Source organism: Pteropus medius, unplaced genomic scaffold, assembly GCF_902729225.1.
Source record: "Pteropus medius unplaced genomic scaffold, Ma_sr-lr_union100, whole genome shotgun sequence".
NCBI lineage: Eukaryota > Metazoa > Chordata > Mammalia > Chiroptera > Pteropodidae > Pteropus > Pteropus medius.
Window position 1 is genome coordinate 967379 of NW_024349803.1, and position 26812 is coordinate 994190.

A 26812-nucleotide genomic window follows, 5' to 3' on the forward strand; every position below is an offset into this window, starting at 1 on the left:
TGTGCCTGGAAACCAGAGCAGCCCAGGCTGAGTCTGCCGCGAGACTCTCCAATCGGGTTGCGCCCGGTAGCGGCAGCACATGACCAGCTTCCCCTCTTCTCTCGGGCCTTCCAGGGAAGACCGGCATCCCCAACAACGCCCCCGCCTTCCCGCCCCTACCCCTCGCATGCCGCAGCGGCGCAGGAGGGCGCTCCGCTAGTGGCCGGGATTCCGCCGCAGTCCGCCGCAGCGCGGGGCTGGGTTGGGGGGAGGGGAGGGGAAGGGAGAGGAGGGGAGCGAATTGCAGCCGCATCGTCCGCAGTGTTTTGCATCAAGGGCAAGCAAACCCGCTCCCTGGCAAGGCTGGCTCTGAATTCCAAACTTGCCGTCGTTCTCCCAGCTGTTTCCACCGCCGCTGCCACGCGTCTGGTCGCAGCATCCCTGGCCCCCTTGGACCACTGTCCGTAGCCTCTCGCTGGGCTTCCTGCAGGGCTAGCGGGAGATGGGAGGATTTCAATCTATCCCGCCCACAAGCTTCCCACCTACTTTTCTCTTATGCTATGTCACCCTGCTTTAAACCTCACACTGGCTCCCCAGCCCCATAAGAGAGTTCCATAAGAGAGCATTAAGGTGCTCCTAACCAAGCCCCAGCTTAACCCTTTCCAGATCCACCCCCTACTTGCACCAGAGACCTAGTTTCTCCGAACACCTTGCCCTTCCAGGAACAGCCATCACTTGCATACTCAGTGACTACTCTTGTTGTGTCTTCTGCCTAGGGTGCCCTTTGTGAAGTTAACAAATTCATAAACTCAACTTTATCATAATAATGCAATGGAGAGTGAAAACTGGCACTGAAATGCCTCTTAGCAAAGGTCACGGAGTTGAAAGCCTACAGGTGTCAAGCAGGAGAAATAAATAAGGTCAGTGGGCAGAGGCATAAGAAAAACCTGTCTAAAGGACAGGGACCCTGTTCTCCATTTAGGCTAACATGCTCCTGTGGGGTGGGGGGCGGGACGTGGGTCCTATCATGCCAGATATTTGAGTTCACGAGAAAAGGCACAAATCCAGATTTTTACGTGTAACCTCTCAATTTTTACATGTTGATTTGATTTTTAAAACATCCCTGTAGGCCAGATGCGGCTCATAGATCCTCAGTGCATGACCTTTTTTTAGGGAGAAGATAGCTTTCCTTGAGAAAATACTCTGAAAAACTGTTTAAGGTGAAGGTGTATCTTGAAGCAGCTCTGAGAAGGCAGCTGTTGTGGAAACAGCAAAGAAGAGGACTTGGTTTAGATATCTTAAGGTACCGAGGACTGGAGGATCTTCCAGAAACTGGAGGACTGGGCTTGGGAAAAGGGCAGGAACAGAGGATGGGAGGGGGTGCGGAGAGAGTGGGGAGATGGGGGGGCGGGGCAGTAAGAAGTCAGCCAGGGTAGCCCACCTACCAGCATCAACTACCATGAATGATAGCAAACATTTCCTCCCATCCTTGTGGGGGCTTCATGAAGGCCTGAGAGGGGCCTGTAGTGCTTTGCTTTGTGGGGGCTGGTAGGGATGGGGGTGGTTTGTGAGGGGTATATAGAAGAGGCAGCCAACACCCTTACACCCCCAATCCCCAACAAAGTGTGATAATGCCTAGAGGGAGAGCTCCTTAGGAAGAGAGAGTGGAGACAATAGCCCAAAACAGGCAGAGACAGGAGCTGGCCCAAGACTGAGGGGCTGGGGACAGTGTAGAGGGAAACAGAAGAGCCAGCTGAGGTTGTATTGGGAACCAGAGTACTTTTAGTTTACCCTGAGGTTTTTTGTAGCCTTAATGTGATCTCCTCCTCTGTCTCTCATCCCTGGAAATCTTCAGAAAAATCTATGCTCCCTGAGGCTGAAAATGAATGAAGGGGCCAAGTTTTCCATTTGTGTTGGTATAGTGCTGACCAAAAACAGTACAGGCTGAAGCAGGAGCTGGACCAGGAGAAATAAAACCTCCCAGGAATTTGCAGTAATCTTGGAGAGGGTTTTGGCATGGGTGTTTGGGCTCATCCCATGATCTCAAGGGGTCAATGGGCCAGTAGGCTGGCATCTAGGTTATGGTAATAAAGAACCACCTATAATTGCTTACTTGTGCCAGACACTGTGCTACATATATCTCTGTTATCCCTACAGTTGATTGTATGAGAGAGGTGCTATTGTAATCCCCATTTACAGATGAAGAAATTTTTTTCTTCATCTGTAATGCCTAGAGCGGTGAAGTGACTTGCCCAAAGCCACAGAGATAGAAAACAGGGGACTGGACCTGCTCTCCAGCCGATTGCCTTCAGCAGAAGAAATTGTCATCTTGTCTGGAGTTTCCATGGATAGCACTTAGGTATTGTTTGACTTGTATGTCTGTCCTTCCCACTCATCTGTAAGGGGATGGGAGCCATGTCACTGACAAGGAGAAAATTCTGAGACGTCCTACATTTAATTACAGCATGGCAGAGGGTGAAAGGAAGAGACAAAAAGGGGTTAATGGGTTAACAACTGCAGTGCAAAACAAACAAAAGACTGCTTGCCCTCCTTAGTGTATGTTAGAATTAAATTAACTTCCAGGTGGCTATTTCTGAGATTATCTAAAAAGAGAGACAAGCCAGGGGCTGTTAACTCAGTAGCTTCCGCTTCTTATTTACCTCAGAGCATTACATCTATCCCAGAACTAGCCCCGCTTTTCACCTTCTCCCATCCCCTGTGTCTATAGCTAATGTAAGTTCTTTCAGACTGGCTTACATCCTTCTCGCCCCCACCCCCAACTTGATATATAAAAACGCTTGTTCCTCTGGGACTACGGACATGTTTTCTTTCCTACCTAGCCATGCTGCTGGTGGTCTGGACTTCGTGCTCCAAGACTGATCTCTTTTGCTAGCAGTGGCCTAATAAATTCTTTCTTTTAAAAAGAATTTCAACCATGAAAGTTAAAATTATTGTTTAATACTGTTAATTTTAAGAGTCTGGCACACAGTGGGTGCCAAGCATATCTTAAATCAATTCCTTCAAGGAAGGCCGAAGTGCTTTCGAGTCTCAGATCTTCGTGCTCTTGGGCAAGTCCATGCCCTTGGGCCAGTCATTCACCCTCTCTGGGCCTTAGTCCCCTTATCTGTGAAATGGTGATTATAAGGTAGACTATACAGGATTATTGTGAGATTTAAATGGGACCAGGCCATGGAATTTCTATAAATTGCCATAAACAAGCAGCTGTTGTTAACTGCTATAAAGACGATGATGATGGTGATGGTGATAGTGATGGTGAAGGTGATGGTGATGATGATGGGGACTGAGGAGAAAGCAGGGAAGAAAACCAGGATCTGAAAATTCCAGGACTGTATCAGTTTAGACAGGGAATTCGCAGGAGGCAGAGCCAGTTTGTAGAGTTTTTAAGACTACTGTCTTTATTCACTGGTCATTGTTGGAACGCCTACTATGTGCCAGTTCTTGACCTCATTTCATTCAAAACTCTGTAGAACAGATACCAAATTATCTTTATTTTACAAGTGAGGAAAATGAGGTTAGAGAGATGATGACTTGACTTCCCCAAGGCGAACACAGCTAGAAAGTGGTAGAGGGCAAAATTTGAACTTAGATCTCTGTGGTTCTAAAATCCTTATGAAAGGGACCAAATTTTGCCACCCCCAAATATGCCTTTTAGGATATTGATTTTAAGCTGGATATTAAGAAACAAAGACTCAGAAAGAAACTTTGACTCTCCCCCTTACCTACTTAAAGAAATTCAGATAGAAAAATCTGCTTAAAGGAAGGAAGCATCACCTTAGCATCATAATATAAACTAAATGTTGCAGACAGGGAGAAATCTAGCAAAGCCTATTTCCCTCTGTGTCCCATTGTTTCTGGGTGGCCCAGCAATAATTTATTTATCATATGTTTGCTCTTTCTATCTACCTGTAAATTGCCCACTCTCCCTTTGAAATCCCAGACCCCTGCCTCCCTCTCCTTAGTCCAAAATGGCATATAAACCTCAACTGCCTAGTGCCTCCTGGGGTCTCTATTTTTTTTTTTTTTTTTTTTCTGGCAAGGCAACCCTTGGTTGACCTCACAGATTGCAAGGACCTTGTCACCTTACAGTCCCTACAGCCTACAGCACCTGGTCTTCCTAGGCGGTCTCCCATCCAAGTACTAACCAGGCCTGACCCTGCTTAGCTTACAAGATCAGATGTGGGGTCTCATTCTTATAGAACCCTTGCATGTACATCTGTAATAAATTTTGGACATTTTCTCCTGTTAAAGTGTCTCATGATAATAATTTGATTATTAGTCCGGCTATGAGAACTTAGAAGGTGGAGGAAAGCTTTTTTTTTTGACCCCCACACTTGTTCTTTCTGTTTTCTATTTCACAACTTCTTCAGTCTTCCCTTTATTTATCAGAACATTTATCAAACATCAAGTAAGTGTTAGGCCTTCTGCAGGGACAGGGGCTACAAGGCACAGACTGTCTCAAAGATGTTTCCAGGTCAAGTTGGGGAGTCAGACAACTCAATGGACATTTACAATTCAGCATGATAAGCTCTCTGCTGGCAGAAGTACGGGTAATAGAAGAGTGGGCCTTAGACTTCCCTTTACCCTTGGTCCAGTTTCCTTCAAGCCTCTTACCCTAAAATGAAGAGTCACGACTCACCCCTCCTTCTGTGGTGGAGGGGATGTTGAAGTTTGGACCAAATAATAACCAACAATCCTCTCCAGAAGAATCCCTCCCAACAGCCTCTCCTCTCTGTCTCTGCCACACTTGCAGCATACATGATGACCAGAGGTGGGTGATGGGTTAAGGCTGGTGAACTGGTTCCTCCATCCTTTGGTGTGCCCTGCTTGGGTGGTCCTTGGCATTCTTTGCCTCTGCCCCAAAGCCAAAATAAAAGGAAACATTTAAACTTACATTTAGCATCCTGTTACACATGCATTAAAGAGAAATCAGGAAGGAAAGTCCCCCATTGTCAATAGTGATTATCTCTGGGTGGTGAAGTTATATTTAATCTCTATTTTATTTTTTCACTTTTTTGCTCGATTTTTTTCTTCCGTGAACATATTACTTTTGTAATCAGCAAACATATACATAAAATTATTCTCTATTTTAACAATTATTTTTGGCCTCACAGATGTGAGAGAAAGTCTATTAGGAGTAATCTCAGAAGGGGCTTTGTCCTGAGCACAGCCAGGACTGGACAAGACAACACAGGGTAGAGGTGAGGAAGTGAGAGGTCATCGAGGATTAAAAACAAGAGCCACCATTCCTGAGAGCTTGCTATGAACCTAGGTTCTTCCTAGCCTTGATGTGCATATCTCAGTTAACCCTCAAAACCAGTTTAGGAGATAAGCTATTATTTCCCAACTGAGGAAACCAACGATCCATTTTATAGGAAGAGAAACCAAGACTCAGAGAGTTTCCATTCCTTGCCCAGGGACAACCAGCTAGAAAGTGATAGGGGTAGGATTTGAATCCAGATCAGTGTATTTTTAACTTCTGGACTTAGAGGCTATTCCAAGCCCTCCCAGTTAAATTTGCTTACGTATTTGCAGCTCTTCACGCACAGGCTCTCATAGATATTAGTACTATGCTGAGAAGCAGATGAGGTGAAGATCAGTGTTCTATTTTCCAAATGAGAAAATTAAGGCCAGAGAGGGGACATGTTCAGCGTAGTTTGCTGAGAAATGGTGGCACTCCTTCTAGAATCCAGGCCTCTTTTCTCTCTTCAAGCAACCCTCCTCCTTCTGTTACCTTCTGCCAACTGCCCAGGCTTCCTTCTCGAAACAAATGACTCAAGGTAAATTGCTGGCTGGACTTCCCCTTTCTCAAATCACAGGAAGTCTGTGTTGTTTGCAATTGTGGGAGAACAATTTCAGGTCAGTTACACAGTGGCTGGGGCCACAAAAAGGATTGAGTCCCACATTGGGCAGGGCTCCCTGCAACCCAGGCTGTCCAGAGACACCTGTATTTTTTCTTCCTGAGAGTCATGTCAGTGTGTCTGCCCAAGTCAGGCTTGAAATTGCTCTCCAAAGAGTTGACTAAACTATTAGAGAATTTTAAAAAATGAGCCTAGAAGGAAAGAGGTACCCCTTTACTACTACTACTACTACTACTACTACTACTACTACTGCTACTACTACTACTACTACAATAATAACAATAATAATAATAATAATAACAACAACAACAACAACAACAACTCACATTTATGGTACATTAACCTTTGGACCATCACGTACAACACTATGTTAAGTGGCCGACACACATGAACTCATTGGAGCCTCATAATGGTCCTAGGAATAAAATTCCATAGCTTTGGAGCCAAATAAAATTGGATCCAAATCACAGCCATGCTGCTTCCCAGGTATGTGACGTTGGGGAAATTATTTACATTCATTCAACAAATATTTTTGAGCACCTACTATGTGCCACTCACTCTTCAGTGAACAGAACAAAGATTCCTGCTCTTGTGGTGCTTACATTCTGTAAAGGGAAGCAGACAAATTGTAAACACAATAAGAAAATTATGTTAGAAGGTGATAAGGGCTAAGCAAGGTACAGAGGATAAGAAGTGCCAATGGGGGTAAGGGATGAGGGAGAATGCAATGTTCAAGAGTGGAGTCAGGGAAAGCCTCCCTGAGAAGGTGATATTTATGCAAAGCCTTAAGGAGATGAAGGAGTTAGCCATCTAGGTAACTGGGGGAAACCTTCTCTAAGCAGAAGGAACAGCCAGTGCAAAAGCCGTAGTGTACTTGGTGGTTTCAAAGAGCATCCTGGAGGTCAGTATGGCTGGTACAGAATGAGCCAGAGAGAGAGTCCTTCCTAACCCCAACGCTGCCCCAATCATTGTTTCTCAGACCAAGCTTGTGCTTCCTTCATCAGTCTTATCATAATTTGTGATTCTTTTATTTATTTGGGTGTTTATTTCTAATTTGTTTCCTCCACCATCCCTAAGCTCTTTATAGGCAGAAGTCATGTCAGTCTTGTTCAGTGCTGACCATAGAGAACATAGAAAGTGTTTAATACTAACTGACTGAATAAATGAAATCTGTTCATTCATCCATCTAGTCATATTTATGATAGAACCTCTCCATCACGTACAACACTATTCCTCAGGTACATCGTTCTGAGTTCCAGTTCAGGATATTAAGAACAGAGGTAGCAGTTAAAAGAATAGGCTCTGAAGCCAGACTGCATGGCCAGTCCTGATTCTACTACTTACTAGCTTTGTGATCTCAGGCAAGTTAGGGGAAAAAAGAAAAAAAAAAAAACAAAAAACCTCTTAGTGCCTCCGTTTCTAAATCTGTAAACTGGCATCATAATAGTGTCCTTCTCCAAGGGCTGTAAGCACTTGGGTGGTGCCAGGCATGTAGTGCTTATAATTGTGTTGGCGATTAGTGTTTTCTCTCTGCAGCCCAGCCTTGGGAGCCAGGATTCTGCTTCTTTCCTCCTGGACCAAATCCTAAGAGGGAAGTGAGAAGGGCAAGGGGTGCCATTCCCGGTGCGTGCTGCCATATCTGTACCCTGTCTTGGCAGCTGGGGCAAGTAAGGTGGGGAGGCTCTAGGGTCTCTACTGGAGTATCATTCTAGGGATAATGTTCCTTGTTGTGTAGCCTGATTCTCTGGGCCTTTTCTGCTAGACAACCTAGAATGGATTCTTATTTATAATTGAGAAAGTTAACTGATACAGACATCAATACAGGTATACCTCAGAGATATCATAGGTTCAGTTCCAGACCACCGTAATAAAGGTAGTCATAATCCTTTTGGTGGTGGAGGGTCTTGCCTTCAATTTGCTAAAAATTCAACATCTGTGAACCACAATAAGTGAAGTATGCCTGTACTGAGTACCTATTTCTGTGCCTGGTACTTTACATTTATTTCTTTATTTACTCCTTAAACAGACCTTAGAGGTAGATATAAATAACCATGTTTTATAGATGATGAAACCAACTCAGAGAGGGGGAGAGACTTGACTAAGGTCACATAGCCAGTGAGTGGCAGAGCCAGGGTTCAGGCCAAGGTGTGACTCCAAACTGCTCTTTTAAGGTGCTCCCAATGGTTACTAAAAGGCCCTGGCAGGATTTTCTCCTCCAGCATTTGCTGCTGTCTATGATGATAGCCTACAGCTCATATCTGATTGGAGAGAAGAAATCATGTGAGTCCCTAATCTAGAAAGACAGATGGGTCTGGGCTACCTGGGAGGAACTCAGGGACCCAGATGGTAACTGATTGTGCCTTGCTTGGGTCAGTGCTTCAACAGTAGAAGCCTTACCGTCCCTTAAGCCAGAGACATTTTCTCTCTGAGGAGTGAGGCCAACTGTCACTGGGTGTGGCCTGATTCCCATGGAAATGTGGGCTAGAAAACATCTGTGGCTGCTGCGGTTGCCAGGCAACAACCAGCTACTCACTCATTTGACAGTCAGGGAGGCTGCCTGATGCTGTCAGAGATTCTTGGATCTGAGGCCTGGAGACCTCGATTCTGATTCTGATTTGCTGAGTGAACTTGGGCAAGCCCCTGCCCCTTTCTGGGACTCAGTTTTCCATCCCTTGTATATAAAGAGCAGTCAGACTAGACTCTCTAAGCTGCAAAATGAGTAGATACCAGATGGTCAGAAACAGAGTGATGGTGGGGCAGGGCCAGAGTCCCAGGGGCCATTCATGGGTGAGGGAAGACTCTATTGTCCTCCTGTCCACCCTTCTCCAGCCTGTCCTGGCCCTGGTTACCAGCTGAGAGGAGGGACATTCCTTTTCTGACCCTGAGCTAATTCAGGCTACCCAGACTCCATTCCAGGCCAAGGCAGCCCAGTCTAGGAATTATCACAAGTTAGTGCCCATGGCCTACCCAGCAGACTTTTCCCTATGGGGAGTTTCCTCAGTTCCTGCCAAAATGAAGCGATGCATCTCTGGGTGTTTCTCTGAACACCTATCAAAGGACCTTCTGATGCTGTTTGCACTGACAGTAAATCCTGATGGTTGTGTGTTTCACAGCAATCAGCACAGTTAACATGTTCCATTTCAAGAACTAACAGTAGTTGCTTGGTACAGCTACAAATGCTTTATGTCTGTGATCTCTTTTAATCCTCATACACTCCAGAGGGATGGGAACAAAAGCCCCTGTTTTACAGATGAGGAAGTGGAGCCTCAGAGAGGTGAAATGACTTGCCCAAGGTCTAAGTAAACGGTGGGGTCAGGACTCACACTCAGAGCTAGTGCTACAGCTTTGGGTTTCAAATCACTATAAGGTACCATTTCTCCAAATCCTAGGGCTGTGTCAGAGCTGGAAGGGCTCAACCTCCTCCCAACCCCCACTTTATAGATAGACAGATCAAGGCCCAGAGAGAAGTGACTAGCCCTGAGTAACACTGCAAGTCACTGTTAGAGCAGGTTCTAGGACCACTACCCCCCAGACTTTACCACACCATTCCAGAAAACAAAAAGTGCCCCAATTATAAACAAGAAAGCATCTTAAGGAATCTCCAGTATTTCCTAGGAAGTAGAACAGGGTTCACAGACAAGGATATCCTAGAGCAGTTGTCCCTGATCTTTTTGACACTAGAGACCAGTGCTTCTATGAGAATCTAATGCCTGATGATCTGAGGCGGAGCTGAGACGGTGATGCTAGTGCTGGGGAGCAGCTGCAAATACAGATGAAGCTTCACTTGGTTGCCAGCCACTCACCTCCTGCTGTGCAGCTCAGTTCCTAACAGGCCACGGACCAGTATTGGTTCTCGGGGGTTGGGGACCCTTATCCTAGAGATCTCAGGGTTAAGACAGAGAGTCCCAGCTTTCCTCTGGGCAGCAAGGGGGCTGTGAGCATCACTCCTTTGGGCCTATAGAGGAGACGTCAACTCCAGACACTCACTGAAATGGTTTCTGTGCCCAGAATATTCTACGCCATAGTTGCCTTGCCTACTTAATGCCTAGGTAGTTAATGCCTCAGGTGTCTGTTCAATGTCACTTCCTCTGGGAAGGCCTCTGTGAGCTCCTACATTCCTGCAACCATAGAGTCACATGGGTCTAGCCCTTTTGCATAACAGCACTGACTGCACTTTGCCCTGTGGACTCACAACACAGGCACATTTAACTAACACCAACTTTAGAACGTATCCTCTAACCACTGACCTCCAAAGATGTGACTTCAGGATTTGGTATTACCTTCACAAAAACAAGCTAACCTTTTAATATGTGCTAAGATGTTTCACATAAAAGCAGACTGGAATCACCCCTGCAGCCTCTAGGAGCACTCCCAAATTCTCTGCCCGATCTTAGTTAATCCTTAGAGACGGGGTCCTTTCCTTAAAGGCAGGGTGGTGGCTTCAAAGTCTAGATATCTTAAGACAGCCTTTCTTTTAGTTACTTCCTTCAGCCTAGTTCTCAGACCTAAGTACACAAAATAATTATGATTATTAGTAATTTAAGGACTTTTCAAAAGTAATTTTGAATGATATGCCCTTTCTGCCTAAGTGCTATCTTTAGAACCGAACCCCCTTCAGGGACACCCTCACTATAATTATAAATGTGAAAGAGTATTGAATTTCTATTTCTCCCACCTCAGAAGGATCTATTTGGTTCATCTCCATGTACCCACACCCAGCACTACGCTGGGCATAGAGCAGGTACTCAGTAAATACTGATTAAGGGAATGAATCACATTTGCTTACTTGTGGAAATAAGACCAGAAGTGGTCTATGTGGGTCTAGGTGGCTACAGGTGCTCTCACCCTTGAAGGCAGGAAGCTGTATGCACCTGCTCCCCGGAATGCACAAGGCCAGAAGCAGTGTGAGTGTGAATGTGGATGTGATATATATTTGTTCACATGCAAATGTGACAACCAGATGCAATTTTCTAGTTTTGGCAGTTACATTCCTATAGCTTCTGTAACAAATTACCATAAATTTAGTGGCTTAAAACAAGACAACTTCATTATCTCACAGTTGGAAGTCAGAAGTTTCAAATGGGTCTTAAGGGGCTAAAATCAAGGTGTTGACAGGGATTGTATTTCTTTTTGGGAGGCTCTAGGGAAGAATCCTTTTTCCTTGTCTTTTTAGCTTCTAGAGCTGCATTGCTTGGCTTGTGGCCCTTCTTGTATCTTCAAAGCCAGCGGCATAGCATCTTCAAATTTTTCTCTCTTATAAGGACCCTTGTGATTACATCAGGCCCACTCTGAGAATCCAGGATGATCTCCCCATTTTAAGATATTTAATCACATCTGCGAAATCTCTTTTGCCATATAAGGTGGAATTTACAGGTTCTGGGGATTAGGACCTGATATATTTGGGCAGCCCTTATTCAGCCTACCTTGCTCTGTTGAGCAAGACGCTCAATACAGGTTTGGTGAATCGCATCATAAGAAAGAATCACTGCCCCAGCAGAGAGCCCACAATGTGAGATCTGGGAGCTGCAGGAGCTGAGAAATCTTGGGCATAATAGAATCTGAAGTTCCTCCCAATATGGGGGGAGGGGCTGAATCATTACCCTCTCCCCTAATGCATTGCTGTTTCTCCGCCCCTGAAATAACTCCTGCCTAGCCTCTTCTAGGGATCAATTTTTTTGTTCTTATTTTATATCTTAAAGAAACAATTTACCAGTTTGTTGCCAAACTAAAGAATCTTGATCTTTATGGATCGATTAATTGAAAAACAAAACAAAACAAAACTGTTTTGGTTGACTTCATGAACTTTGGAGTCAGAAAGACCTGGATTCAAACCCATGTGCTAACTATAAAGTGAGGAGCCCCAGAAAATTCGTTTTGTTTGTTTTTTGATCTGTAAAATGGGGATAATGACATACCTCTATCTTAAGGTGGTTTTGACAAATAAATAAGATAATGTACACTGTGGTTCTCCAAGTGTGGTTCCCAGACCAGCTGCATTAACATCACTCTAAAATTAGCCCAACCTCTGATATCCTGAATCAGAGACCCTTGGGGTGGAGCCCAGAGGTCCGCCTTGCAATAAACCTTCCAGAGGATTCTGGAGTAGCTCAAGTTGGAAGCCACTAATATATATATCAGGCTCTTTATGCCTAGCTCTCTCTCTCTCTCCTCTCTCTCTCTCTCTCTCGGGATATATATATATACACATACATATATACATACATATATATATATGATTGTTTACTACTGATACTTCTAGCTCATTCCCTCTGAGATGTTGAGTTGGGTATGCAACTCTCCTGCATCATATCTTATAAACACTGTACATATTAAGGAGGTCTTCTAATGCAATCTATTACCCACCAGCTGCCCTTTAATGAGGTGGTCTTCCAGCCTTTTCTTGCTCACTATTTCTCCAAGCAGCTTAAGCTCCCTGGTCAAACCTTGCCCATACCCACATGCAAACTGGGCATGCACTGTGAAGACTTCCCCCAGGTGCCTCTTCTGCAAGGTCACTCAGCTGTGTACTTAAGTCTCTTCCCAGCTGCAGGGCAGCTCTCCAGCATGTCTGAGCCTCAGATGAGGTCTGTCAAGCTCTGAAGTGCAGGGAAGATTTCCTTCTCTAATCGGGACCCATGTTTCTACTTGTTTGCCTGGCATTTGGCAGCTACTTCACCCCCCTGACTCACTCTGGTCTGAGGTCAACCAAAACCCCCAGGCTTTTTTTTTTCGGGAAATGTCAGAGCCCTGGTTGCTAGGGTCACCACAGTCCTTGATGAGTGTAATTCATTTCTTAAAAATAATGTTTAATTTCAAATTACAAAGGTTATTCATGCTTGATGCAATAAGTTAGGAAAACACAAAGGGGGAAAAATCACTAGTAGTGGTCATTTTTAAATGGACTGATTTTTAGAAAATGTCCTTATATTTTTGTGATTAAGAAAAAAAAAAGCTCATACTCAAGCAATTTCCATTTCTGGAGGAAGAAAAAGAAATGTTAATGTACCATTGAGATAAGTGTGAATTCTAACATATATAGACATCTCTTTTCTCATACAGAATTCAAATATGTGTCCATGTATAACAATGTAAACTCATCTCCCAGAGGTTACCACTGTTAATCTTTTGGGAAAGACTCCAGGTCTTTACAGTTAAACATCCAGTATTTTTAGACTTAAATCTAGGTCTAAATTTAGCACTGGATTTGGAGATAGACAGACCTGGTTAAAATTTTGGCTTCTTTATTTATTGGTTGTATGACTTTGGACAATTTAACTCTTGGCCTTAGTTTCCTCATCTGTAAAATGAGGGTGATAATATCCTTTCATCCAATCCATCCCAGGATTGTAATAAAGATGAAAATTAATGGAAATAAAGCACACAGTCAGAGCAGGCAAAGAGCTCATATTAGGGTTGTTACTATTATTAACTCTTCACCTGGCCAGCTGGTGCTTCCTTTCTGATCCAGGTCAGATGCCACTCCCTTTGAGGCCTTCTCTGGCTTTTCCACACTTCACGATCCCTTGCTGTCTTGCTGCTGTCCAAGTCCATACTTCTGTTATAGCATCAGATACACGCTGCTGTGCCCCCTACACGCTTAAAGTCTTCCAGAGCAGAGACCATGTCTACCTTGTTCATTTCTGTGTCCACAGAGTCCAACAGAAGAGTGACCCACTGTGGCTGTCAGGAAGTGTTGAGTGAGAGAATTAGAAGGTGCTGGATAAGAATGTGTTGAAGGGATAGACGACTAAACATCGGAGAGGCTGAATGAGTTAGTGTATGAATGAATGAATGAGTCAGTAGCAGCAGGTGTCACTCATCAGCCCAACCCTCTTTCTCCCATGTGGAGGGTGAGACTCCTTAGATGAGGGGTGGGTGTGGGGCGGGATAGGGTGAGGCTCCAGCCTGGCTGAGGTTGGGATAGGCCACGCCCCTCACAGTGGGAGCTGGGGGCGGAGCCTCCCAAGGCCTGGGATAAAGAGTGTTAGGAGCGGGGACGTGGGCGGGGCTGCAGGAGTCTGGGAGGCCAGCCAGGGCTTGGGGGAGGGGCCTGCGCCTAAGGGGGCGGGGCCAGAATCTATGCACCCACACAACCAAACCAGTTTCCGCAAATGCAGCTCCCCCCAGTTTGCAGTCATACCCGAGGCGTGAGCTCTGAAAGGGTCTCCGGCCGAGACAGAAGAGAAACTGAGGTCTTAGGGACAGGAGGCGGCAGTTTGCAAGCCCGGCAGGGGCTTCTCGCCGCTGAGTTTGAGCCCAGCCAGTTCTCTTGCTGTGTTGTGTGATCGTCACTAAGACAGGTCTCCTTACCCGTTCCAGTTTTCCCATCCTGGGGACCTTTCTCGCTTTGGCATGATTAGGAGTTTTAACTCCTTTCCAGGCAACCTCAAAAAGAAAAAAAAATCTCCGAAATCAAAAAAACAAAAACTGATACTCGACACCACTGAGCAGACCCTTAGGAGCAGAGCTCAGAGTCAAACAAAAAGCTGTGTTACCCGGAGCTCCTTCCCTGCCTTTAGTTTCCTTACCTGTAAAATGACTACTGACAGTAACTGTTCCTGCTCCTAGGGGATGGCTCTGAGGAGTAAGCGAGCTGTTGTACTAAATAAACTGCTTGGCAGTGTTGGAAGCAAGTTACTCTTACTTTCCGAGAGCCAGTAGTTTCAGGCCCAGCCCTTTCTGAGGCTAGCCCCACAGAGGACCTCAGCTTGTGGTAGTGGCAGACATAGGAGGGCCTCCTAGGACATTACTGAGGCCCGTGTGCCTACAGCTAAAGAAACTAGTCTGGGTCTTTTGTGCCGAGAGCCTGGCTGGTCTCAGGGCTAGCAAGGAAGGGAGTTTTTAGAGAAGGAAATGGTTGTGGTGAGACAGAATGATGGAGCAACTTCTCAGGGATCTCGGTGGAAAGCCCCTTGCTCCTGGTGTGTTCTCATGGTGGGATGTGGGGCACACGCAGTGGCCCTGCCCATCCTCCATCACCGTCAGAAAGTACCTGGTGTTCATCAAGTGCTGTGACAGAGCAGCAACAGGTCTTAGCTCATGGAGCCTTGTGCCAGCCACTTGCCATCTCTGGGCTTTGGAACCTCCCTCTCCCAGAGAGGTTTCCCAGGGTGACCCAGAGGCTGGTCCCATTGTGGAGCCTCTATTTGGCTACCCCAAGGGACACCCCAGGGAAATAGCCTTTGGAGTTAGCTCCTGATTTGCTGGGTGACATGGTAGATTGTTTCCCCTCTCTGGACCTTGGTACTGAGTAGGAGTGAAGTTGCATCTGGCTCTGCAGTGGCATGACCTTGAATGCAAGATACTGTGCCAAGACAGGTATTTTGTAAATTCTGGGGTTGGGGACAGTAGCAAGGCCCAGTCCTGTGAAGAGGTGAATAAACACCCAGGACAGTTGGAGGACATGATCATTTTTCACTGAATGGCTTGGAGAAGACCCAACCTTCCTCTGTTTCTACTTCCTCATCAGTAAAACAGGGACATTCCCCACTGGGCTTCTTGTTCCTTCTCTGTAAAACAGGAGGGGGATGGGCTCCAAGCTTGTGATTCTGCTTCCCAGCTGTGATCCTGGGCAAGCCATTTCACTTCTCCATGCCCAACGGGCATTTTATCTCTCCCCGCTCTCAGGATTGCTGAGTTCAAAGGGGGTGAACAGGGAAGAAAGTGGACACAAGAAAGTGGGCACAGCCTGGCTTCATCTCCCCCAGCTCCCAGAGGAATCTGGGGTATGCTGTTCCCACACGGCTTGCTGGGAGTGACCTTTGGAATCATCACCCTGGGGATCTGCTGAAAGACCTGCAGTGGCTCACCACTGCTCCAAAGAGATCAAGGACCAGCTCCAGCCTTCATTCAAAACCTTCTGCCACTCATAGCTAATCCTTCCCACTCTCCAAGACACACCAACAACCTTCCTCAAACAAGCCTTGTACTTTTCCTCCTCCGGAACTTTACTGGTGGTTTCAAGGTCCCAACTGTATTTGCCATGTTCCCTCCAGATCTGCTCCTCCTCCCACTGTTCTCAAGCTCGGAAACTGGGATCTATTATTCTCAACTCTTTTTCCCTCACCACCCACATTTATACTAGCCCCAAGTCATGAAGTTCTGTTCTCTGAGAATCCATCCTCTGTGTCTCTTGCATGTACCCCAGGACCTTATGGAATGTGTGGGGACATTATGTGAACAACCACACACCTTTTCTGCACTAGGCCCTGTGTTGACACTAGAGGCACAGGGATGGGTCAATCTTTACTCCTTAGGGGCCCCAGGCTGGTGAGGAGCAGGTCATGTAACCACATTCTTGGACTTGCCTATTTAATCCCTTTTCATTTTAAACCTCTACACAGTAGAACACAGTAAGACCTATAAACATGGGTTGAAGAGAACTGAATTGGCTGAGTGACCGTAGGGAAGCCCTTCCCTGCGCTGGCCCACTTTTATGTCATCTGCAGAATGGTGTGGCATTGATTTGAAGAATGGAAGGTTGGGGGCTTTTCCAAGTCCAACAATCTTGAAAGCAATTCTCTAGGCCAGGGAGCAGGGGTAGAAGGGAGACAGAGGCACAGCTGTTCAGATGCCTGTCTAGGGAGGAGGAAGTCCTGCTTCTGCTGGGCAAGCCCCAACTCCCTTGCCTTCACCTCTCCTCCCAGGAAAGTGTAAAGCCTTTTGTAAGCCTTGTCTAAAGCAGAGAGGCTGCTGGTTAGCTCCTTCCCAAAGCCCTGCTGATTTATCTGACTGGCCCACAGCCTAACCTGGCTGAGGACTGGCTGCTTCTTTCCAGTTGGCAAGTGAGCTGGAGTCCAGGATGGAAAAAGACAGCCCTGGGTCTCCACGCAGTGGCTACTGGCAGCAAAAGGTTCTTGAGTTAGATAGACCTGAGTTCGAACCCCAGCTCTGCCACTTTTTAGATGTGAGAGTTAATTTTATGTGTCAGCTTGACTGGCTCATAGGGTCCCCAGATAGCTTCAGACTTGGACTGGAACTAAACCATTGGCTCTCCTGGGTCTCCAGTTTGCCGACTCACCCTGCACATGTTGGGAAATGCTGGCCTCCATAATCATATAAGCCCATTCTTTCTAATAAATCTCTTATAGAGAGAATATAAAATATAAGTAAATAAATACAAATATAAGTATATATAATTAAATGTATGGAGATATATAATTTATATGCATTTATATAAATGTGATGCATGCATTTATATAAATGTATATAAATTACATATATATCTCTATATGTGTGTGTGTGTACACATATATATAAAATATCTCCATTCTATTGGTTCTGTTTCCTTTAGTAATACAGAGGCTTTGAGCAATTTGCTTGCTCACTCTGAACCTCTATTTTGAAATTTGTAAAAAATAGAAATAATATTACTTGCACAAGTACCACTTCCCTGCTTTAGAATTCTCATTATTTGCTGAAAAGAACTCCAAATCTTTGCAAGCATTTCAATGCTCCCTGGCCTGGCATGGCCTGCCTTGTGAAGACTCATTTCCTCATCACTGAGACAGGACACTCTAGCTGGACACCACTCCCTTTCCAGCTCCCATGCCTTTACACGAGTTGCTCCCCTCCACTCCTTTGAAAAGCACATCATCTCTTTGATCTGCGTGGTAAACTCTCACACATCTCTTTGGGCCCATCTCCAAAGGGTCCTCCTTTCAAGGGCCTTCCCTGACTCCCTTAGGCGTTGCCTGTGCCCTTGTGGCACCTGGCACACCCTTTGACTCTCTCGTTATCCTTGCCATGTTGGGGTTGTGGGTCTATGCATCTGTTTCCCCAAACCGTGAGCCCCTCAAAGGCCTCACTCCAAATCACCCATCTCTGTACATAACAGAACGGTGGTTTCCCCTTCTTTGTGTTGGTTCAACATTTTTCAGTTTATGAAGTACTTTCAGATCCAAGATTTCACTTAAACTCACAGCAATGCAGGGAAGAGGCAGAGGCAGTTCATTCCACCTCCCTAGACAGGGCTTTTTCAGAAAGTAGAACTCAGGTCAGGAGTAAGGTTTGGTTCTTTGGCTTCTAAGGACTGCAGCTCAGCAGAGGCTAGAAAGGCAAGGCCAGGCTGGGTTGGGGCAGGGTGGGCCCTGGGGTGGCAGAGGGTACATGGGTGGATGGAGGCCACAGGAGATCAGGTGTGGTCTCAGATGTTCTGTGGGGTCTTGGGCAGCTCTCTTCATTTCTCCATTATTTTTCTTTAGCTCCACAAAATGTAGCTCTGAGGCCAATGTGGAACACACAAGATAATCAAGGGGCCAGTGCCCTGGGAATAAGATAAACTGTGGAAACTCCATAGATGGAGCAAATATATGTGCCCGAATATGTTTGAACACTTCAACTGTTTCCATCTTTCTGATAAGTGATCTGTTGTTAGAACTCCCTTCTCCAGGTCCACAATATCCCAAGACTCCTTATCAAAACCCAAAGATTCTCTCTATAAGTGCCTAGAGACCCTTCCACTGGGACCCAGAGGCCCCTGAATGGGGTCAATACCCGCTTAGGGTCCAAAGATGCCCCTTCCTCTTCAGGGCTTGGGGGGCCCAGTGCTCAAGGGCTTAGAGCTTCCTACAGTTTACAGATCTTTCTGATGGTGGTGCCCATATCCTCTAGAGGGACCTGTCCAGCCCTCGTGTGGGGCTCAAGTTTCATTTCATTCAAAAGCAGTCTTGCTTGCTAACTCAAGGGCAGAAAGAACCACACTCTGAGTGTCTGCTCTGAACTCTGGACTACCAGCAAGACTGAGAAAACTGCTTGGGGTTCCTGGGCACCCTCAGGCTCAGCATGGGACTGTCTCCAAGTAGAAAATATCTCTTGGACCTTATCATGTCCCTCCAGGAAGTTGTTTCCCAGGAAAGTCTCTTGGGTTTGACATCCCCAGGGATAGTCTGGCCCAGGCCAAAGTGGCACTTTTCCTCCATGATCTCGCCAGATACCTCAGAGCCCAGAGATATGGGTTCTTGTCCTAGATCTGACTTGCTGTGTGGACATGGGTGAGTCGTTCAGACTTCCTGGGTTTCGGTTTGCCTCTGAATGAGGAGCACAGGGCCCCACTTCACAGAGGATCCAGCTAGATCGAAGATATGGAAATTATTTCCTGTTGACATTTGAATGATGGGAGAAAAATACTGACAGGAGGAACTGTGAAGCAGTGGGCCTGAGTCAGGCCCCCTATGGTCAGAAGACCTTGGACAAGTCATCTTGGACTTGGTAACACTCTTCCCCCTGCTGCTTCATTGAGTAAGCCAGCTCCTCTGCATCCTTGGGTTTGAACTGCAATGTTACTTCCTTAGGAATACGTTCCCTGTCTTCCCAGAGAGGTCAGCTCCCTGTTATAATGTTCTCCAGCTACTCGTTTTTCCAAACAACCAAAACAGTAGTAAATAATCAATTATTGGCATGCTAACATATTTAGCACCTGTCTTCCCAGCCAGACTGTGGGCTCCTTACAGGAATCCTATTTGGCCTGTTCTCTGGAGGCCAACGTAGGGTCTGACTCATAGGTGTTCAGTAACTGTTTCTGCATCACCTGGCCAGCTGAGTCTCAGCTGCCTCCTTGGGCTGCTGGAGAAACCCAGAAGATAGAGGATGAGACCCACAGTATGATGTACTTAGGATAAGTGGGCTGCTATGGAAAGAGCTTTATCTGAAATTAGAGGTAAGGAAGTGCCTTGAACAGGAAGGCAGGGTGGCCTTTGTCCTTAGGGAAGGGAAGAGGTTGCATGGGCCTACTTGGGACTCTAGAGGCTTGGGGCCCTCCCAGGTGCCTGTGAGGTCTGTGTGTGGGCCCTGCTCTCTCTAGCCTAGGAGCCTTCAGCTTTGGCTCAGCAACTTGGTGCTCAATTCAGGCCCTTGCTGCCTCCCACCTGCCCCTTAACCACTAGGCTGTGATTAATTTTTCTGTCTGTTCCCCAATCCCACAACTGACTGGGAACTAACTGGAGGCAGGGATCAGCTCAGCTCCCACCCCACTTCCCATGGCTCCACTGCACAGCACAGGGCCTAGCACCAAGGAGAGATCCTAAATAACCTGGCGCCTGGGTTTCCTGGCAAGAGAGACTGCTTTGTGGTACACACAGTGCTCCACCTATCATAGGTGATATGCAGGAGGAAGATCAAAGACAGGGGCAATCTTATTCATTCACCTTCCAGGAAACTGAGGCCTATGGAGGGGTAGGAATTTGCCCAAGATCCATAGCACATCAGTGACCAAGCTGGGCCCAAACTGCAGGGGTCCTGATGCTTGGTCCCCAACTCTGGGCTGTAGCAACCTCATAATGTCCCTGCATTAAGCCAGGGTGCCTGGAGGCCCCAGGGACCCAGTCCCTGCAACTGCTCACTCTACACTGGCTCAGCCCTTCTGGCCGGGCTCTCAGCCAACTGCAGCACAAGGGTCTGTCCGCCCCTGCCAAAGGTCTCTGTCAGCAATTTAGGGAAGTGGCCAGACTACTTCTCACTGGGTGGCTCAGACACAGCAAGGCCTAGAGCAGCATCTCCACTGGACTGTGAGTTCTGAGGCTGGCCTTCCAGCTGGACAGTGTCCTCCTTGCCAACCTGATTAGAACCTGATTAAACTTGTGGTAACAGTTTGAAGGGCACACAGCAGAGCCAGGCATGGAAAATGCACTCAATAAACATTCATTAGCATAACATGATGATGATGATGAAACCCGTCTACCACTGTAGCTAAAAGCACAGGCCCTGAAATGGGCCTGCCAGGGTGTAAATCCAGGCTCCATGCTAAGTAAAGCAAGATAGTTAACTTCTTTATGTCTCAGTTTTTGAATCTTTAAAATAGCTAGTGTCTTTCATTCTTTCACCATCCAGCTAATTTCTGCTCCACTCTCAATGCCCAGTTTGGATGGTGACTTCCGTAGTGCGCTCAAAGTAGTTGCTTTCTCCTGTGATCCCATCATTTCAGTTAACACCATGATTACCTATTAGCATGGGAGTTTCTCTCTGGACTGTACCCTGTGCTTCTTGTATCCTGTGTCTGGCTCAGCACCAGCGGGCCAGAGGCAGAAGCCTGATGTTTGCTGAAGAAGTGAAGGACTTCCAACCATCCATTCAGAAATGCAGCTCTGGGTCAGTCCCTGAGCTAGGCACTCGGGTCACAGAGGAGACCGAGATCTACTCTTTGTCCTTGAAGGAGCCCCAGTCATTTGGGGGGGTGGTCGGATGTGTCCATGTATTTACAAATGAAAAGGTGCTCAGGTGGCTTGAGTGGGAAGTGGGCCCAATCACACTTCCAGATGATGAACTGGAGGTTGCCAGGTGGGTGTGGAAGGGAAAGGAGGCTATGGGAGGAGAAACGGGGTGGTGATTTCAGAGGTGTCTAAGTGGTTGTTATGCCAAAGCATAAAATACGAGGGGGAGACAAAGCTGGACGGGCCTTTGTGCAGCAGGCTGACGAGTCTAGACTTTACTCTGCAGCACCTGTTCTGAAAGTTTGCAGTCTCAGGTGTGGGTCTCATGCCCATTGTTGAATGAGTCGCTGTGGCCAGGGGCATGGAATTTACCAGTTGGCCAGGCCTAGGTCAATTGACCAGCCCTTTAGATGGTGTCCAAATAAATTCAGGGTTCCGCAATCCAAAGTAAGTGGGGTAGATGCTGAGCAGGTTGAATATAACATCAGACCCAGCCCCCAAAGCAGGCATTTTAATCCTTGTTTCTTTCCTCCAGACTACAAACTTGAGGAGGGTAGGACCATATCAATAGTGGTTATTGTTAAATTTCTAACACCTAGCATAGTGCTTGGTATGTAGCGGTGGCCTAATCAATATATAAGTGAATAAATACATCTCTTGGTAAATAGTTTAACTATATAGTGTTTGAATCAGGATGATTTTAGTTGCAAATAACAGAAAACTGGCTTAACAATAAAGGAAATTTGTTGGCTCATGCAACTGAAAAATCTGGTGTAACTTGGCAGTTAGGCATGGTTTGATCAGGACTCCATCCTCAGGCTGGCTTTTCTCATGGTAGCAAAATATCTGCAGCAGTTCCAGACCTCATATCTGTACTCTATACTGTCCAGAGCCAGAGAGAGAAAAGGGAGAATCTGTATCTCAGCATTCCCAAGTCTTGAGATTCACTGTGGACTGAGTAAGGTCATCTGCCCACCTGTGGATCAGCCATTGGGGTCTGGGTTGTTTATTGGCTACGCTTTGATCATGTCTCACCCTTTGAATGGGGATCAGAAAGGAGTAGAAACAGCTTTCCTTAAACCATGTGGATTCCCAATTAGAACTGAGACAGTGGAGAAGGGGAAAGCAGTCTAGATCCTGGGGAGGTGACCAACAGAAATCTTAATCAAATACACTGAATTGTGTACAGGTATAGATAAGGGCTGCAGGAGTTAAGAGAAGGCAATGAGCAAGGGTTGCAGCACTTAGAGAAGGGAGGCTTAATGCATGAGGATGAAACCGAACTAAACCCCAACGAGATGAAAGATTTAGACAATGGGGCGTAGTGGGTAGGTGGAGAGGATGGAAGGACATCCCATAAAGATGTATTGAGCATCTCTCATGTGCCAAACTTCATGTTAAACCCTCTATGTTATCGCAATGAATCCTTACAGCAACCTGTGAGGTTAGTATCATCATTTCCATTTTACAGATCAAAACTGAAACCCAGAGGTCACAGAGTTGAAGTTGGGACTTGGACCCATCTTGTCTGGTTCTGGAGCCATGATGCCAGTGAGTGAAGAGGGCCATGGTCGCCTGGGAAGTTTGCACACTAGTGGAGTGGACTGACCTCGAAGAGGTAGTCAAGAGTGTGAAACTAGATTCGAGTCTCGGCTCCCAGCTTGTGCTTGTGCTGTCTCCTCTACCTGGAACTCCTTTTCCACCCACCTATCCAAATCCTACCTCTTCATGGCCCCGTTAAAAGCCTGAGCCCTACAGTACGTTATAACACCTAGCAGCACTGAATTGCATATGGGACTGTCATCCCACTAGATTTCTGTGAGCTCCTCACAAAAATTGCACTTTAACTTTCTATCTTTGGAATTTGACAGTGAACTTCCCATGGTTGCCATGGTGACTTCTTCCTCTGGGGGTTGGAGGGACATCATAGGTACATAATGTTCAGTCCTCAGAGATTTACTTGGTCTAATCCTCTCATTTTATAGGAGAAACTGAGGCCCATAGAGGTTGGGACTTGCTCAAGGAAGCAGCTGAGTCTAGAACGTAGGAGACTAGGCTACAAAAATAATGTGGCTGGAAGAAAATTGTTAGCTCTGGAGCCAGACCGAGCTCAAATTCCAGCTTTTCTGTTCCCTGGCTGTGTGACCTGGGCAAGTTGCTGAACCTCTCTGAGCTTCATTTCCCTCATTTGTGTGGTGGGATTATAATGGAGCCTACATCCCAGGGCTGCTGTGAGAAATGAATGAGTTAGTCCTGAAAAAGCTCCCAGCATAGAACCTGGAATGTGATAGCTCTGCAGAAATAGAGGGCTTTTGTTATCAGAATTATGACCTGTGAGACATGGCAATGCCAGCCCCACCCAGTAGGGCCTTTGGGGTCCACTCTGCTTCCACATTCCAGTCCACTTGCATTCCCTTCAGAATATCTGAGACAAAAAGATATAGTGACCTTGGGTGGGGGTGGGCCAGAGTCCCCCTCCCTTGAGATCCTGGCTTGGGATAATAGGACTCCTTTGTAGGTCATAGCCCCGCTGCTATCCCCATTGCCCCACTATTCTGAAGCCACCAAGACCAGGCACTGAGCCTCCCCTGCTTCTGCCTCAGGCTGGCACAGGTATGGAGGAGCTACAGACATGGGTGGCCTTGGGTTGGAACCGGGCCAGAGACACAGCCTGCAGGGCAGCTGTATAGGACCACAGCAAGAATGACAGCACTGGGCAGATGCCCAGATTTGTCTCTGGGGTAGAGATGCTCCGAGAGCCAGAGGGCACAGTTCCAGTACTAAGCCCCCAGTGCCACCCAAAAGCCATACCAGCTTGCCCCCTTTTGAGAGTCGCCACCTAGCTCCTGCTTCTATGAGTCCCTGACCCTCAGGTGTAGAGGCACCCAGGCTGAAAGTTCAGATCCTGCCCTGCTTCTCCCTGACTGTGGGATGGTGGACAAGTCACTTCACTCCTGTTTCCTCCCCTGTACAATAGCAATAATGATGCCTTCTTCAGAATTAAATAGGATCCTGTGAGTGAGAGTGTCTCACACTAGCTCTTCACACAGTAGGTGCTCAATATGTTTCTTCCCTCTTCTCTCAGCTGTGCCATTGCTAGGGCATCAGGGATCAGACTGAGGCATGATTCCTTTGAAAGTTTGCCAAGCTCTGACCTTAGCCATCGAAGTTGTGCCTTCTTGTCCCCACCAGATGGACTCCCCAAACCTGGGCTCAGTCCTGGTTCTGCCCCTGACTAGGCAGCATTTTATGTACCACTTACATCCTGTGAGCCTCAGTTTCCTCATCTGCAAAACAGACACACTAATACTCACATTTAATGATTCAATAAATGTACTCTTGTGTGTGCTGGGCCCTGGCGACCCAGAAACAAAGATAAACGAGACAGTGCCTGCCCTCCAGGACCTCCCAGTCTACGAGGGCAGATAGACACAAAATCAGAGACACATGGACAGCAGTAAGAACACAAAGCGAGGAGTGATCTTGTTAACTAAGGTGGGTCAACAATGGTTTCAGAGGAGGGGACATCTGAGCCACACCTTGAAAGATGACTAGGAGTTTGTCAGGCAAGCCACTGGGGGCAGAGTTTTTGTGTCAAATTAATGTTTTATAAATTGGGCTGCCTTTCCTTGCTAGGCTACTACCTGAGCCCATCTTGCTCCCATGGGAAACAAAGAAATGCCCTAGAAACCCATCCCTGGGCCTAGAATTCTTGAAACAGGGGGCAGAGACGGGAAACGTTGGCCTGGGATTTCCTTGAGCTGAAGTGCTGACTAATTAATCTCTGAGAGTTGGTAGCTATGAACTTCTCTGACTTCACTCATTCACTCAGATTTCAGTGCCTAGCACCATGCCTGACGCTTTGCTTCCAGACGGGCAAAGGGGGATGAAGCAGATACGGCCCTTCCTTTTGAGGTCTAAAGAGGACAAATGAATAAATAATCACAACACAGCATAGCCATACTAGCAGTAATCCCAGAGGGCGCCAGCTCATCCTGAAGCCATTAGCTCTTTTTGTTTGTTAATTATGCGACACATTAAACAGAAAAATGAGAAGACCCAACAAAAAATTTAAAGTAAAATCTCCCTTAGTTTCCCCACCCAGCTGGATCACATGAGCTTAAAACAATACACAAAAATACTAAATACAATGTGGTATATTGGAGTGGATCCTGGAGCAGAAAAAAGAACTGGTAAAAACTGAATAAAGCCAAAGTCTACTAACGTACCAATGTCAATCTCTTAGTTTTGACAAATGTACCGCAGTTATGTAAGGTGTTAACATTGGGGGAAGCAAGGTGACATGTATGCTGAAACTCTGTATTATCTCTGGAAATTTTCTGTAAACTTAAAATTATTCCGAAATAAAAAGTTTACTTTAAAAAAATGGAGCCATTCTCTATTGTTTTATACCTGTTTATTCACGCAATAGTTTATCATGAAATTCTTGTCTGGAAATGATTTATTTGATGACTGCATACTATTCCATCCCATGAATGAATCATAGCCTATCTCCTCCGTTGTTGGAAATTTAGGTTGTTTCCATTTTTTACCCTGTTATAAAAAAATGCTAGACATACTTAGTCATTTCCTTAGGATATATTAATAAAGTGGAATTGTTGAGCCAGAGCTGCCAGCAAGGGAACACGTACTGAGCACCACGGGACATCATGGTTCTAAAGCTCTTGATATACACAAATTTGTTTAATTGTGCCAACTACACCAAAGTGGAGGTACTGCTCTCATTCCTTTACTATAGGGCAATTTTCAAAGATTTTCAAAGATGAGACAACAAATTCTCACCAAAGACTCTGTCAGCACCACCTCCCTTGTGTCCCATGCGACCTGAAGCACACAGATCAATCCCATCATGCTCATCTGCACTCCCTCCCATTTGGGCTTCAAGGAGGGCAGTTCCTGCAGGTAGCCACTGGTCTGTGGATTAAGAGCAGGTACCGCCAACCTAACATGTGGCTTCAGCAAACATATCAGTAAAAAGCAAACTGTTCTGGTTTGGTGCAGTATTCCAAGGGAGATGGGGGTGGCATCGGGGAATTGGAATGAGTAAAGATTCTGAAATACCTGGTAGCCATGGTAAGGTCCTTTTTTCCTTGGCAAATGGCTATGGGAAAGGAGGAGGAAAAAAGATCATTTATTAGACAGCTATTTTTCAATTCATACTGACTCTGCCACCCATAGTTGGGTACTATGATCCTCATTTTACAGGTGAGTTTATTGACGTTTAGAGGTTGTCTCCCTAAGGTACACAGTAAGCTACTGTCAGTGCTGAGACCTAACCAAAGGTCAGTCACCCCCCAGAACCCATGCCAACATCACTAGGCACATGACTGAACACAGAGCTGACAATAACATTGAGAGATTCCCTTCTCTTGAGTTCCACAGCAAAGGGTCACCCACTTCACGGTCAAAGCACTGATGCGTGTGTTTCGGAGAGGAGGAAGGATGGCACATGAGCAGAGCTTAAAATGGACCATCAGCTCTGTGTGTATAGCCCTTGTCTCCTCTTCTGGGTTCTTGACATTACTCTTGAGCTGAAAAACTTTGCTTCTATTGTTTCTAAACTTGGTTTGAAAAACCCTTATTTCCAATTAGATGCGGATTTCCCAAGAACTCTAGGGGTTCACTAGGTTAAAGCAGCCCTGAGTGCTAGTGGCATCTACCTTCCTTCGGGGGATGTGTCCTCTGACTGGAACGCCCCATCCCCCCCAAAGAGCCACCCTGACCCCACCTCTTCCCCCATGCTACCCAATTCTCAGCAGTCTGACCTCCTGTACCATATAATTAGCC

General features: G+C 46.3%; 1 long non-coding RNA gene across 1 annotated transcript; it reads left to right on the top strand.

Moving 5' to 3' along the window:
- On the top strand, positions 1–25879 carry LOC120582025 (uncharacterized). Its single transcript, XR_005647427.1, has 3 exons — positions 1–899; positions 1153–1282; positions 22476–25879. It is a non-coding gene; the product is annotated as an uncharacterized LOC120582025 (long non-coding RNA).
- Positions 25880–26812: the final 933 nt, after the last annotated feature.